Consider the following 14,986-nt stretch of genomic DNA (forward strand, 5'->3'; position numbering starts at 1 on the left):
AAGTAGGCACCTACTTTCCTTTATAGAATCCTAGTAAAAAAAGGCCCGTTTCTGACACAAATGAAATGGGCGCTAGCAAGGTTTTCCTCGGAGTGTGTATGTTTGAGAGAGTGTATGTGAGAGTGACTGTGTATGAGAGAGAGAGTGAATGTGCGAGTGTGTGTGTTGAGAGAGAGAGAGAGTCTGGGTGCGAGTGTGTCTGTGTGAGAGAGAGTGTGTGTGTGAGAATGAGTGTGTGCAAGTGCGTATGTGAGACACAGTGTGAGAGAGAGAGAGAGTGTGTTTCACACAGATACAGTGTGTGCGAGAGAGAGAGTATGTGTGAGACACAGACTGTCTGTGAGACTGAGTGTATGAGACCAAGAGAGTGTGTGAGTGACTGTGTGACACATAGAGAGTGAATGTGATACAGTGTGAGACAGAGTGTGTGAGAGACAGTGTGTGAGAGTGAGAGAGAGAAAGACATTGACTGTGAGAGAGAGAGAGTATGTGAGAGAGAGTGTGTGTGACAGAGATACATACCTCCCCCCCCCTCTCTGGTGTCAGCCCCCCCTCTCTCTCTGGTGTCTGAGCGTTACTGTGCAGGACGCTGAGCTTTGGCTGTGCTTCAAGGAACTGACCAATCCTATTTAATAGAATGCACCTCCAACATTCTGAAGCCGAGAAACCTTGTGTGGTTGGTCACTTCTGCTTGTGACAAACCCGGAAGTACGTGATGTCAATTCAGGAGATGGATACAAAGAGCAGGAATGCCCCAGCCATGTAGTCAGCTTCAGAATGTTGGAGGTGCATTTTATTATATAGGACTAGTAAAAGAGGCCTGTTTCAATCAGAAAGGAAACGGGTGCTAGCAAGGTTCCAGGGCCCCCTCCCTCCCTCCCTGCATCCTCCGAGTTCCAGGCCCCCTCCCCTCCGAGTTCCATGCCCCCTAACTGCCTCCCTCCCTCCGAGTTCCACGCCCCCCCTACCTGCCTCCCTCTCTCTCCTCCGAGTTCCAGGCACCCCTCACCTTTGAGTTCCAGAACCCGCCCCTCCTCCTCCCCTCCCCCTCCTCCTCCCTCCACCGGGCCTCCGCCACCACCCCTCCTCCTCCCCTTCCTTCTCCTCCCCTCTCCTCCGCCCCCTCCTCTCTCTCCCCCTCCTCCTCCCCTATCCTCCTCTGCCCCCTCCTCCCTCTCGTCCTCTGCTGCCCCTCCTCTTCCGCCACCCCTCCCCCTCCTCCCCCTCTCTCGTCTGCGGACCCCCTCCCCCCCCCTCGTCTCAGGATCCCCTTCCCCCTTTTCTCGTCTCAGGACCCCTTCCCTCTCTCGTCGCAGGACCCCCTCCCTCTCTCGTCGCAGGACCCCCTCCCCCTCCCTCTCTCGTCTTCTATCCCCTTGCCTTCTTTTTTCTTTGTTCTTTTTGTTTCCATGTCCTGCAGTATTCTTCTATCCCCTGCCCTTCCTTTCTTGTTGTTTTTTTTTTTGTGCACCTGGTCAGTTCTGGTGCCCAGTCAGGTCGCGCCAATAGTGTGTTTCACATTTGACAGTTGAAACGCTGCCCTCCCTGGTTTTTTTGTTAGTGCCCTGTTTTTTTTTTGTTGGTGCCCAGAGTACATTTCACAGTTTAAATGCTGCTCACCAGGTTACTGTATTCTGCGCTGTATTCGCAGTTTGTTTTGAATTTTGGCGGCTTCTGCTTCTGTGAAGAGCGGCGCGTGAGTGAGTAGCATGTTACTGTGCACGTCACCGCGACGTCAAGGGCAGCCACGCATTCTTGACTGCTGAACTGGGAGGGGATGGAGATGGTGGTGCAAACTCATAGCGCCCAATCTTGAGATGCGTCGCGGTTTCCCAGACAACACGGTGACGTCACCGGGAGGCTTCAGACATTACGAACTGGGCTTCAACTTCCTGGCAGTCAGTTTCAGAACGTTGGAGGTGCATATTATTATAGTAGATTAGTTTAACAGGTGACATGTACACCTATAATGTAGGTGCAGCGCTTAAATGCCAGCCATAGAGCTGATTCAAGCGCTGGAGATATGCATGTAACTTATAGTAACTTATTGTAGCCTATTAATTATGTGCCCATGCTCTGCCCAGATTCCACCAATGTGTATATCAAGTCTGTAAAATATGCGCTATGTAAGATACGTACATAGGTGGAATTTTGGCATTTACATGCATATATGCCATTATTGGGGCATAAATGTTAGTATCCACTTTATAGGATCACCCCATCCCCCGGATTCTATAAAGTGCATGCCTACATTTCCAACTAGCATGCATTTGAACACACAAGTTATTGAATAGTGCCAGTTGCACACCTAACTAAGCGGGTCCTTTTACTAAGCTGCGGTAAAAAGTGGCCTGCGGTAGCGAAGGCGCATGATTTTGGCACTCGCTGGGCCATTTTTTTTTACTGCAGCTGGAGGAAAAAAGGCATTTTGTAATGGAGGCAAAAAATGGCCGTGCGGAGAAATCCAAAGTGGTATGCAGCTATTTACTGCCTGAGCCCTTACCCCCACCTGTTGACCTAGCGGTAAAGGCTCACACACTATTTGCATGGTAATCATGCAGCATGCACCAGTGTAGTGGCCATGGTGCCGATTACAGCTGGGAACCCCCCTCCCCCCCCCCCCCCCCCCGTGTAGAAAATAGAAAATTAATTTCTACCGCGGGAAAGAGTGTGCACCAACTTTGAATTACCGCCGGGTGCTCGCGCTACCCTGGCCGATTTGTCATGCACTACCCACTTGTTAGCCCTACCGCTGCTTAGTAAAAGGGCCCCTTAATTGTTAAATTAGGCGCCAGTTGGCTTTAAGTACCAATAACACCTTTACATGGCGTTGTTATGCTGATTGGCATTCATTTGTAGTTATTTGCATAACTGCACTTAAACATTAGTTAGTTCATAAATGGTGCCCAGATTTGGGCATTGGAAAAATGCACGCTGAGCACTATTCTATAAACGGAGCTCCAAGTTTGGTGCTGTTTATAGGATAGCACATAACTCCAGGGTCCACACCCAACTTTGGGCATGAATATTTAAACCAACTGAACTCTGGTGTAAATCCTCACACGTAAATTAAGCATGGATTACCCAAATTCTATAATACTGCATGCATCTTTAGTGAATGCCCCTGACCTGCCTATGCCCCTCTCATGGCCATGCCCCCTCTTTAGTTGCACACTAAAAGATTTGTACATGTATTTTTATAGAATAGCGCTTAGCAAGATGCATGCACAAATCCAAATTGTTGCCAATAAATGGCAATAATTTTTTGTTAGCACCCAATTATCGACGCATATTGGCTCATTACTCAATTAAAATTGCATTTGCAAATTGAGCACTTGCCCAAATCTGTCGTACAACTTTGGGTGCCATATATAGACTTCTGGGGTTAGCGCCTAAATGTGCGCATGGAGGGGGGGGGGTCATGGGAATGTCTTGTGGTTAGGCAAGTAAATTATAGAATAATGCACATGTTCAACTGCCAAATGGCTTGGATTTGGTCGTTTCTGAGATGGGCATCCTTGGTTTCCATTATCGCCGAAAATCGGGGACAACCATCTCTAAAGTTGACCTAAATTTCGCGATTTGGGCATCCCTGACCGTATTATCGAAATGAAAGATGGATGCCCATCTTGTTTTGATAATACGGGTTTTACCGCCCCTTCACCTGGACGTCTGCGAGGACGTCCTCAGGAAAACTTGGGCGTCCCTTTCAGTTAGGCCCCTCTAAGTCAGGTGTGGACATTATTCAAAAATGCCATCTTGGAAGCCCAGTCCAGATGCATTCCACGTTGCAAAGGTGGAAAGAAGAGAAAACGACAGCCAGCATGGTTAAAAGGTGAAGTAAAAGAGGCTATTACAGACAAAAGATTGTCCTTCAAAGAATGGAAAAAGAGAAGAAACATAAGCACTGGCAAGTCAGATGCAAAGCATTAATAAAGAAAGCTAAAAGAGAATATGAAGATGAACTTGCTGTAGAGGCTAAAACTAACAGTAACAACTTTTCAGGTTTATCAGAAGCAGAAAGCCTGCAACAGAATCCGTGGGACCGTTAGATCGCGAAGGAGTAAATGAGGCACTCAGGGAGGACAAGGCCATATGGGAGAAGCTGAATGAATTCTTTGCTTCTGTCTTTACGGAAGAAGATGTAAGAGATCTACCTGTACCAGAAATGGTTTTCAAGGATGGTGATGTGAAGGAACCTGGAAGATGTACTGAGCCAAATTGACAAATTAAAGAGTAGTAAATCACCTGGACCGGATGGCATACATCCAAGGGTGCTCAAAGAACTCAAGCATGAAATTGCTGATCTGCTGTTAGTAATATGTAACCTGTTGTTAAAATCATCCATAGTACCTGAAGATTGGAGGGTGACCAATGTGATGCCGATTTTTAAAAAGGGTTCTAGGGATGATCCAGGAAATTACAGACCGGTAAGCCTGACATCAGCGCCAGGCAAAATAGTGGAAACTGTTATAAAGGATAAAATTATAGAACATATAGACAAACATGGGTTAATGGGTCAGAGTCAGCAGGGTTCACCAATTTGCTTCATTTCTTTGAAGATGTGAATAAACATGTGGATAAAGGTGAGCCAGTTGATGTAGTGTATCTAGCGTTTCAAAAAGCTTTTGATAAAGCTCCTCGTGAGAGACTCCTGAGAAAATTAAGGAGTCATGGGATAGGAGGAGGTTCTGTTGTGGATTAGGAATTGGTTATTGAACAGAAAATTGGTCATTTCTCTCAATTGAGGAGGGTGAGCAGTTGAGTTCCACACAGATCTGTATTGGGTCCGGTGCTATTTAACATATTTATAAATGATATGGAAGTCGGAATGATGAGTGAGGTGATTAAATTTGCAGATGATGCAAAACTGTTCAAGGTTGTTAAAATACATGCGGACTGGGAAATATTGCAGGAAGACTTTAGGAAATTGGAATACTGGCCATCCAAATGGCAGATGAAATTTAATATGGATAAATGCAAGGTGATGCTACCTTGGGAGTCGGCTCTCAAGAAAAAGATCTAGGTGTCATTGTAGATAATACGCTGAAATCTTCTGCTCAGTGTGCGGTGGCAGCCAAAAAAGCAAACAGGATGCTAGGAATTATTAGGAAAGGGATGGTGGATAAAACTGAAACTGCTATAATACCTTTGTATTGCTCCATGGTGTGACTGCGCCTTGCGTATTGCATTCAGTTCTGGTCGCCGTATCTCAAAAAAGATGTAGCAGAATTAGAAAAGTTTCAAAGAAGAGCAACCAAAATGATAAAGGGGATGGAGCTCTTCTCGTATGAGGAAAGGCTAAAGAGGTTAAGACTCTTCAGCTTGGAAAAGAGACAGCTGAGGGGGATATGATTGAGGTCTACAGAATCCTGAGCGATGTAGAATGGGTAAAAGTGAATCGATTTTTTCACTCTTTCAAAAAGAAATACATGGAAATACTTTTAAAACAAATAGGAGGAAATATTTTTTCACTCAAAGAATAGTTAAGCTCCTGAACTTGTTGCTAGGGGCTGTGATAACAGCTATTAGCATATCTGGGTTTAAAGAGGTTTGGACAAGTTCCTGAAGGGAAAATGAGCAAGCAGATCAGTATATTATCCAAAATATTTTATTGAAGATACCGTATTTAAGACAGTCTTAAATACGGTATCTTCAATAAAATATTTTGGATAATATACTGATCTGCTTGCTCATTTTCCACGTTGGATTTCGCAGATCGTTTGCCTTGCTGTTTTCTGGGACCCCCAAGTTCCTGAAGGAAAATTCCATAGTCTGTTATTGAGATGGATATAGGGGAAGCCACTATTTGCCCTAGGATTGGTAACATAGAATGTTGCTACTGTTTGAGATTATGAAGGGAATCTTGCTGCTCTTTGGGGTTCTATGTGGAATGTTGTTAATGTTTGGGTTCTGACAGGTACTTGTGACATGGATTGGCCACTGGAAACGGGATACTGGGCTAGATGGACTATTGGTCTGACCCAGTATGTCTATTCTTATGTTCTTGTGAATGTAACCTATAGAATACTAAATGTTATGCACATATCTCTGGCATTTAGGCATGAGCCTTTACACCATCTCTGGCTGGCATGTGTACTCACGCCCAACAACATACATACTATTCCCGGGTATACTAGTATTCTGTAAAGAAAAGTAGGCACCCTAGTATAGGTGCACTCTTTTAGAATCACCCCCATAGTGACAATATTCAACCACTATCCATATAGCTTAGTGGTTTAATTTAGGCCAGAAAAAAGGCTGCCCTAAATTAAACTACTCAAATATATGGATATTGTCGCTGTATGTGTAGCTGTTGGAAGTCAGTGGTCTCCTTGCATATTCTGCACCATTGACTATTTGTGAAGAAGTGCTGAATATACTTCTTTTTTTTTTTAATTCCACAGCTGGCATTAAAAAAAAAAGCATTGACTGCTGGGCCTGAAAATTGGCTCATTCTTAAACTATTCTGTGAAAATGTTTGCTAAAACAGTACGACTTCTAAGAACAAGATGGTATTTTTCTATTGCTTTCATTTTTTAAAAGACAGATTCTACTAAAAGTGTGAATACTGTGTCATTCTTACTGGAAAGATGCTATATCTAAAGTGTTCAGTTGGTGCTCTGCTTGTATACATTATTGTTAAAAACATGTCTTGAGATCCAACTCTTTGTGCATATTTTGCTCAGGTTCTTGAGTTAGACTAATAAATTAATCTATTTTGGGCTTAGGTAGGATCAAGATTAGTGTTAGCTTTGTGCTCTGTGCAATCAGAATTTTAAGTATTTGTTGTATTTTATCTTTGTTGGGTTTTTTTAATTGTTGTAGTATGTTTATTGTGTTTTATAATCATGGCATTGTATCATTTTTTTTGCATGTATTGTTGTGAGTTGTTACTATTTTATATACTTTATATTTTGTTAATTGTAATACCACCTTGATGTTTCTTTTCTAAGGATGGTTGAGCAAATGAATGAACATAATCTTTTGATCAGAGTTGGCTTACTCTGGTCATCATGAGCCACAGACTGGTCTAGCCTTTACGATATTCACCATGAATATGCATGCTATATATTTGAATGCATTGACTCCATTGTATGCAAATGTCTCTCATCCAAATGGTGGATATCCAGAAAACCAAACCTGTCTGTGGCTCTTGAAAACTGGAATTGGCCATTATCACTTCATGGTTATAAAAATATTAAATACAATTAGTGGCTTCCAAAATTAGTTTCTGGCAGGCACCATATTTCTCTGTTTTTGGATTTTCAATGCCCTTCCTCCAAAGGATTGCCTTGTGCTGCAAAAGAGAGTGAAACCACACATACCAGGATTTAGTGTTAGGCTGAGTCTCCCTCCTTTCAGTTTAGGGCTATGCAAGTCTACATAGGCTAAGTCATTTTAAACTTAAAGTATCCCAGGCAGGCTTATTTTGGAAAGGGATCGCTGGCGATCTCTCAATCCCGGCCAAATTGATATTATCGAAAGCCGATTTTGGCCAGCCCCAATTGCTTTTTCGTTGCGGCGCCGGCCAACCTTCAAGAGGGCGTGTTGGTAGGGTAGCGAAGGCGAGAAGGGGGTGGGGCGGGGTTACGAGATGGCCGGCTTCACCTTATTATGAAAAAAAGTGCCAGCTCGAACGAGTATTTCGACGGGCGGACTTGGTCCATGTATTTTTAGGACCAAGTCCCAAAAAAGAGCCCCAACTGACCAGATGACCACCGGAGGGAAGTGGGGATCACCTCCCCTTACTGCCCAAGTGGTCACCAACCCCCTCTGACACACACAAAAAAAAATGAAAACATTTTTTGCCAGCCTATATGCCAGCCTCAAATGTCATACCCAGCTCCCTGACAGCAGTATGCAGGTCCCTGGAGCAGTTTTTAGTGGGTGCACTGCACTTCAGGCAGGTGGACCCAGGCCCATCCCCCCCCCCCCCCACCTGTTACAGTTGTGGTGGTTAATGTTGAGCTCTCCAAAAACCCCTAAAACCCACTGTACCCACATATAGGTGCCCCCTTCACTCCTTAGGGCTATGGTAATGGTGTAGACTTGTGGGCAGTGGGTTTTGGGGGGGGATTTGGGGGGGCTCAGCACACAAGGGAAGGGTGCTATGCACCTGGAAGCTAATTTTGGGGGTTTTTTTTACAGATTTTTAAGTGCCCCCTAGGGTGCCCAGTTGGTGTCCTCCAATGTCTTGCATTTCGCCGGGTTTGAGATGGCCATGTCCGGTTTCCATTATGGATAAAAATTGGAGCAGGCCATCTCATCTAAACCCAGCGATCCTATTCTAAACCCGGCGAGCGATTTGGCCGGCGCCAAGCGTATTTCGAAAATACGTTTGGCTCCGCCCGCTTACGGCACCGGCCCCGAAGATGGCCGGCCATCAATTTCGCCGGCGCCTTTCGATTATGCCCCTCTATAGCCGTTATGCCTGCACATAGCAGTACTTAATATTGACAGCATCACTTAATTTTTGTTAAACTGGAAAGAAATTTACCTTGAGCTACCAATGAAAAAGTCTGAGCTAAATATTAATAAACAAACTGCAGACCAACAAAGAATATATAGACTTGTAACAATACCCAATAAATTTGGCTTATTACAGAAGTGATCTTGATTATTCCTACTATTTGTAATTTCAGTAGTGTCTTGTGCTGCTACCTTCTCTTTTCTGGAATCATTTTACCCTTGTGATTAGATACATTGTTGCAGAATAAAAAAAAGGGATGAAAAGGTTCCCAAGCTTCTCTCAGCTCAGGGATGTAACAATAAATAATGAACAATGAAAGGTCACCGTGGAAACTACTGTCTTCTGTTTGAAAATTACTTTTGAAACACAGGTCTACAGAGATGTATTTTAGCTTCATCTGTACCTTAACTGAACATGATGCTTGGCTTCCTACTATCAAGAATGTTCATTTGAATTTTTAAAATTAGCATCCCTTAAAAGTAAATAATTAAATGAGTAAATATCTCTATATATAAAAGGCAACACCAACGTTCTATGAAGCCTCCAACCGGAAGTGTGAAGGGGGAGAGATATCCGGTTTCCCCATGAGTGTCTGCCCCGCCCTCGCTCTCTCTGTAACACAAACAGTGAAGGAAAACACAGCAAAGCACGAAATCAAATCGCTCTCTCTGTAACAGTGAAGGACTCAGAGGGGGGAGGGGAGAGAGGGCAGAGGGCAGGGACACACACACTCCCACATGCACACAGAAGAAAACCTTGCTAGCCCCCGTTTCATTTGCATCAGAAACGGGGCTTTTTTTACTAGTATATACATATTAGTGATGTTGATTAATCACCATTAATGTGTGTGATACAACGCAGAAATATTAGCAATTAAAATAACACATTAACGCATGCAGCCCATTGCATTCAGCGATTTTAAACACTATGGGCTGCATTGAACATCTACACACAAAGCCCCAAGGCAGAAGACACCCCCACCACCACCACCAAGTACATCATCCCCCTCTCAAATGCTCTACCCCCTGAAGACCTCCCCTCTCAAAGACCCCCACCCCAAGGAGCATCCATCCCACTCCTGAAGTCGTCCCCCAGGTCTGAAGGATGCCCTGGTGATCTTAGGGTAAGACAGGCAGTTGCTGTTGCCCATGTCAGCTCTAGGTTCAAAATGGCAGCCACAGTCTAGCAGTAGTTCACCACAAGCCATGCTGTAATATTTACATGATAGTACTGAGCTGTTTTACAACTCGTTATTATGTATCTCTCAGGGTAACTTAATAACACTGCATTATGGCACCACAACCTGCATTAGTGCCTCATAACGTGAATTAAGGGGCAAATAACACAGCATGATAACTTCCCCCCTGAGACTGGTGTGTCTGTGTTTATCCCCTGCACTGTGTTGTGTTGTGTTGTCCTTATCTAATATTTAGGACATGGCAGGGGAATATGGGGTCCCGGACATGGGCAATTTCTTTTTTTATCTTTTCAGATCCATGCATGATTGCAGACCCACTGAAAGTGAACTCTTTAGTTCTGAATGAGATCTTGCTTTTTTTCAACCCTTGCCATTTTTTTCCCACCCAGATATTGGAAAAACAATCCTCTATGACTGAGTAGAAAATTAGATCAAGGACATGCACTAGATGTGGTGTGCTTTGATTTCAGCAAAGCTTTTGATACTGTCTAGCATAGGAGACTCATAAATATAGTTGAGCAGCAAGGTGGTGGACTGGATTAGATGAGTCACAGAGAACAGAAGGTACATGGAATTCAGTCTGAAGAAACAAGGGTGATTCTTAGCATCCCTGAGAGTTCAGCTTGGAGAAGAGATGGCTGAGGAGAGATATGATAGAGGTTTATAAAATACAGAGTGGAGTGGAACAGGTAGATGTGAATCGCTTGTTTACTCTTTCCAAAAATACTAGGACTAGGGGGCATGCAAAGAAGCTACTAAGTAGTACATTTAAAACGAGTCATAGAAAATATCTCTTCACTCAACAAGTAATTAAATTCTGGAATTCATTGCCAGAGAATGTGGTAAAAGCAGTTAGCTTAGCAGGGTTTAAAAAAGGTTTAGATAGCTTCCTAAAAGTCCATAAGCCATTATTAAAATGGATTTGTGAAAATCCATTGCATATTCTAGGATAAGCAGCATAAAATCTGTTTTGCTGTTCTGGGATCTTGCAAGGTACCTGTGACCTGGATTGGCCAATGTTGGAAACAGGATAATGGGCTTTGATGGACCTTCGGTCTGTCCCATTATGGCAATGCTTATGTTCTTGTGTTAAGCTAGAAGGAAAAGTTTGCCTTTTTGCAAATGATACTATGAACGGCAACAAAATGGACACCCCTGGGATATTGAATAAAATGAAATGTGATGCACCACAGCTTGAGGAATAGTTATGGATAGCTAAGATTCTGTGCAAAAAGAAAAATGGCAGAATCATGCATTTCCAGTGTAAAAATTCAAGGAAAACGGTACATACTTGAGAGTGAGGTGCTGATGTGTACTCACCAGGAGAGATATCTCAGGACAATTGTATCTTTGTCCTCAAGGTACCGAAACAGTGTGAAAAGGTGGTAGCCAGACACAGACAGAAGCTAGATCATGCCCCTATAGAGGTCATTGATTTGACCTTATCTAGAATATTGCATCAAGTTCTGGAGGCTATCCAGCTTATTTTCGAAAGAGAAGGCCGGCCATCTTCCGACACAAAGCGGGAGATGGCCGGCCATCTCTCAAGGCCGGCGAAATCAGCATAATCGAAAGCTAATTTTGACCGGCCTCAACTGCAGTCCATCGCGGAGCTGGCCAAACTTCAAGGGGGCGTGTCGGAAGGGTAGCGAAGGCGGGACAGGGGCGTGCTTAAGAGATGGGCACCCTCGGCCGATAATGGAAAAAAGAAGGGCGTCCCTGGTGAGAATTTGGTCCACTTTATTTGGTCCCTTTTTTTCAGGTCCAAGTCCCAAAAAAGAGCCTGAACTGACCAGATGACCACCGGAGGGAATCGAGGATCACCTCCCCTGACTCCCCCAGTGGTCACTAATCCCCTCCCACCCTCAAAAGAACAACTTTAAAAACTTTTTTTGCCAGCCTCAAATGTCATACTCAGGTTCATCGCAGCAGTATACAGGTCCCTGGAGCAGTTTTAGTGAGTGCAGTGGACTTCAGGCAGGCGGACCCAGGCCCATCCCCCCCTACCTGTTACACTTGTGGTGGAAAATGGAACCCTTCAAAACCCACCATACCCACATGTAGATGCCCCATTTCACCCATAATGGCTATGGTAATGGTGTAGAGTTGTGGGGAGTGGGTTTTGGGGGGGATTTGGGGGGCTCAGCACCCAAGGTAAGGGAGCAATGCACCTGGGAGCTATTTTTTTTTTTTTAATTTTTAGAAGTGCCCTCTAGGGTGCTCGGTTGGTGTCCTGGCATGTCAGGGGGACCAGTGCACTACAAATGCTGGCCCCTCCCACGACCAAATGTCTTGGATTTGGCTGGGTTTGAGATGGCCGGCCTCGGTTTCCATTATCGGCGAAAACCGATGCCGGCCATCTCAAACCTGGCCATCTCTGACATTTGACCGGCCCCAACCGTATTATCGAAACGAAAGATGGACGGCCATCCCGTTCGATAATACGGTCGGCGCCGTCCTTGGAGATGGTCGCCCTTAGTGATGGGCGTCCCCGGTTGAAAATGCCCCTGTATATGTCTGAAAGGATTTAGAAAGAAATAGGCACTCTAGAGAAGAGTTACCAAAATGGTACATGATCTAATCAAAAAGCCCTATAAGATACAAATTAAAGACCTAAAAAAGTATCGCCTACAAGGAGAGAAGGGGTTGGAAGAATAAGATAGCAATTTAAATTCCTCAAAGTAGAAGTATTTTTTCCAGAGGACATCATGTTCTGGAACAGTGGTGGGCAACCTTTATACATAGAGGGATACATGATGGTCGGTACTATCCCTGGCAGACGGCAATATCATGTAATTTTAGAAAAGAAAATGCACAGAGCTCCATAGACCATCTGTGATAAATAAGAAAGTAAAAATGTAGCTAAAAGCAATGGAAACAAGCTGCTGAAAATATTTGCAAAATACAGTATTTAAAACCACCAAAACTCTGGTTAGTGATGTTTTCTTTGTATAACTATACTTTCCATGGTCTCATGGACTGCATAAAATTCAATGGTGGGTCACGTTTGGCCCACAGGTTCCAGGTTGCCCATCTGTGCTCTAGAACAAGAGGTCACATTATGAGGCTCCAGGAACAACATCAGGAAATATTTGTTCATGCAAACAAAGAATAGTAAATGCTTAGGATGGCTTTCCAGTGGAAGAAGTGGAAGCAAAAATTATAAAAAGAAAAAAAAAGTCAAGTAAACATGTAATAAGCACACAGCATCCCAAGACGTGAAGAAGCAAGGGGAAAGCTGAAAATCAGCTGATGTGTATGAAACTGGGAAGAGTGTGCAGGCCTTATGGCTTCATCTGCCACATTCTGTCAGGGCATGAATAAGATTCCTTCTTGACATCAGCAGAGGAGCAACCTTCAGCCAGCTCTTGTTCGATGGCTAGGAATCCTTCCCTCTTCTGAGATATGAATGCAGGCTCTACAGCATCCCTAGTCACCATCATCCCAAAGAGCAGGAGTCCAAATCTGTATCCGTGGTTAGAGCCTAAATCTCTGGCACTGTGCACTACTGCTAGGTCATCAAGCCAGACTATTAAATGTATCTTTGTGGTTGAATGAAGACAACCTAAACTGTTTGCTCCTGCTCAGCCGAACCAACCTTCCTCTTGTTCACTCAGCCAGCTGAGTACTGCCAGTTCATTTTCAAACCCACACTCTGCTGAACCTGTTGGTGATTGGGTGAATAACTTTATTCAGCAATGACTGAGAATAACAACAGATTTCTTGGTGCTCAGCATTCACGGATTGTCATCTCAGGTGTCTAGCCATTCTTCATTAGTAGATTAAAAGCTCCCAGATATTCAACATAAAATGCCCGACATGGTCATGTTTTCCCAGTATAAAAATGGATGCTTCAGGGGCAGTGGGTCACCAGCTGATATAAAACTTCAAAAAAAAGCCAGGCTGATGTGGCTGTTAAAACATAGAAAGCTAGATTCTGGGAACAGTCTCTCAAAAAAAAAATGTTGCGTTTATATAACCACAGCTTTTTTTTTTGAGAATCTACATAAGTACATAAGTATTGCCATACTAGGACAGACCAAAGGTCCATCAAGCCCAGCATCCTGTCTCCAACAGTGGCCAATCCAGATCACAAATACCTGGCAAGATCCCAACAAATTACAAAACATTTTATACTGCTTATCCCAGAAATAGTGGATTTTCCTCAAGTCCAATTTAAAAGTGGTCTATGCACTTTTCCTTTAGGGAGCCGTCCAAACCTTTTTAAAACTCTGCTAAGCTAACTGCCTTTACCACATTTTCTCAGGCAACGAATTCCAGAGTTGAGTGAAGAAACATTTTCTCCAATTCGTTTTAAATTTACTACTTTGTAGCTTCATCGCATGCCCCCTAGGCTTAGTATTCTTGGAAATCGTAAACAGACGCTTCACATCTACCCGTTCAACTCCACTCATTTTATAGACCTCTATTATATCTCCCGTCAGCCGCCTTTTCTCCAAGCAGAAGAGCCCCAGCCGCTTTAGTCTTTTCTCATAGGGAAGTCATCCCATTAGCATTTTCGTCGTCCTTCTCTGCACCTTTTCTAATTCCACTGTATCTTTTTTGAGATGCGGCTACCAGAATTGAACACAATATTTGAGGTGCAGTCACACCATGCAGCGATACAAAGGCATTATTATGTCCTCATATTTGTTTTCCATTCCTTTCCTAATAATACCTAACATTCTATTTGCTTTCTTAGCCACCGCAGCACACTGAGCAGAAGGTTTCAACATATCATCAACAACGATACCTAGATCCCTTTCTTGGTCTGTGACTCCTAACGTTTAATCTTATGCATGATGACGTAGCTATAATTCGGGTTCCTCTTTCCCACATGCATCACTTTGCACTTTCTCATTAAACATCATCTGTCATTTAGACACCCAGTCTCCCAGTCTCGTAAGGTCCTCTTGTAATTTTTCACAATCCTCCCACAATTTAACGACTTTGAATAACTTTGTGTCATCAGCAAGTTTGATTACCTCACTAGTTACTCCCATCTCTAGGTCATCTATAAATATGTTAAAAAGCAGCGGTCCCAGCACAGTCCCCTGGGGAACCCCACTAACTACCCTTCTCCATTAAGAATACTGACCATTTAACCCTACTCTCTGTTTTCTATCTTTTAACTAGTTTTTAATCCACAATAGAACACTACCCCCTATCCCATGACTCTCCAATTTCCTCTGGAGTCTTTCATGAGGTACTTTGTCAAATGCCTTCTGAAAATCCAGATACACAATATCAACCGGCTCCCCTTTATCCACATGTTTGTTCACCCCTTCAAAGAAATGTAGTAGATTGGTGAGGCA

The 14,986-nt window shown here is 43.7% G+C and overlaps 1 protein-coding gene across 1 annotated transcript in view; it reads left to right on the plus strand.

The window, feature by feature from the left end:
* Positions 1-14,986, plus strand: part of MAGI2 (membrane associated guanylate kinase, WW and PDZ domain containing 2) — a 1,230,330-nt gene that overhangs the window by 985,685 nt on the left and 229,659 nt on the right. The window lies entirely within an intron of this gene.

This window comes from Microcaecilia unicolor, chromosome 10 (assembly GCF_901765095.1).
Source record: "Microcaecilia unicolor chromosome 10, aMicUni1.1, whole genome shotgun sequence".
NCBI classification, from domain to species: Eukaryota; Metazoa; Chordata; class Amphibia; order Gymnophiona; family Siphonopidae; genus Microcaecilia; species Microcaecilia unicolor.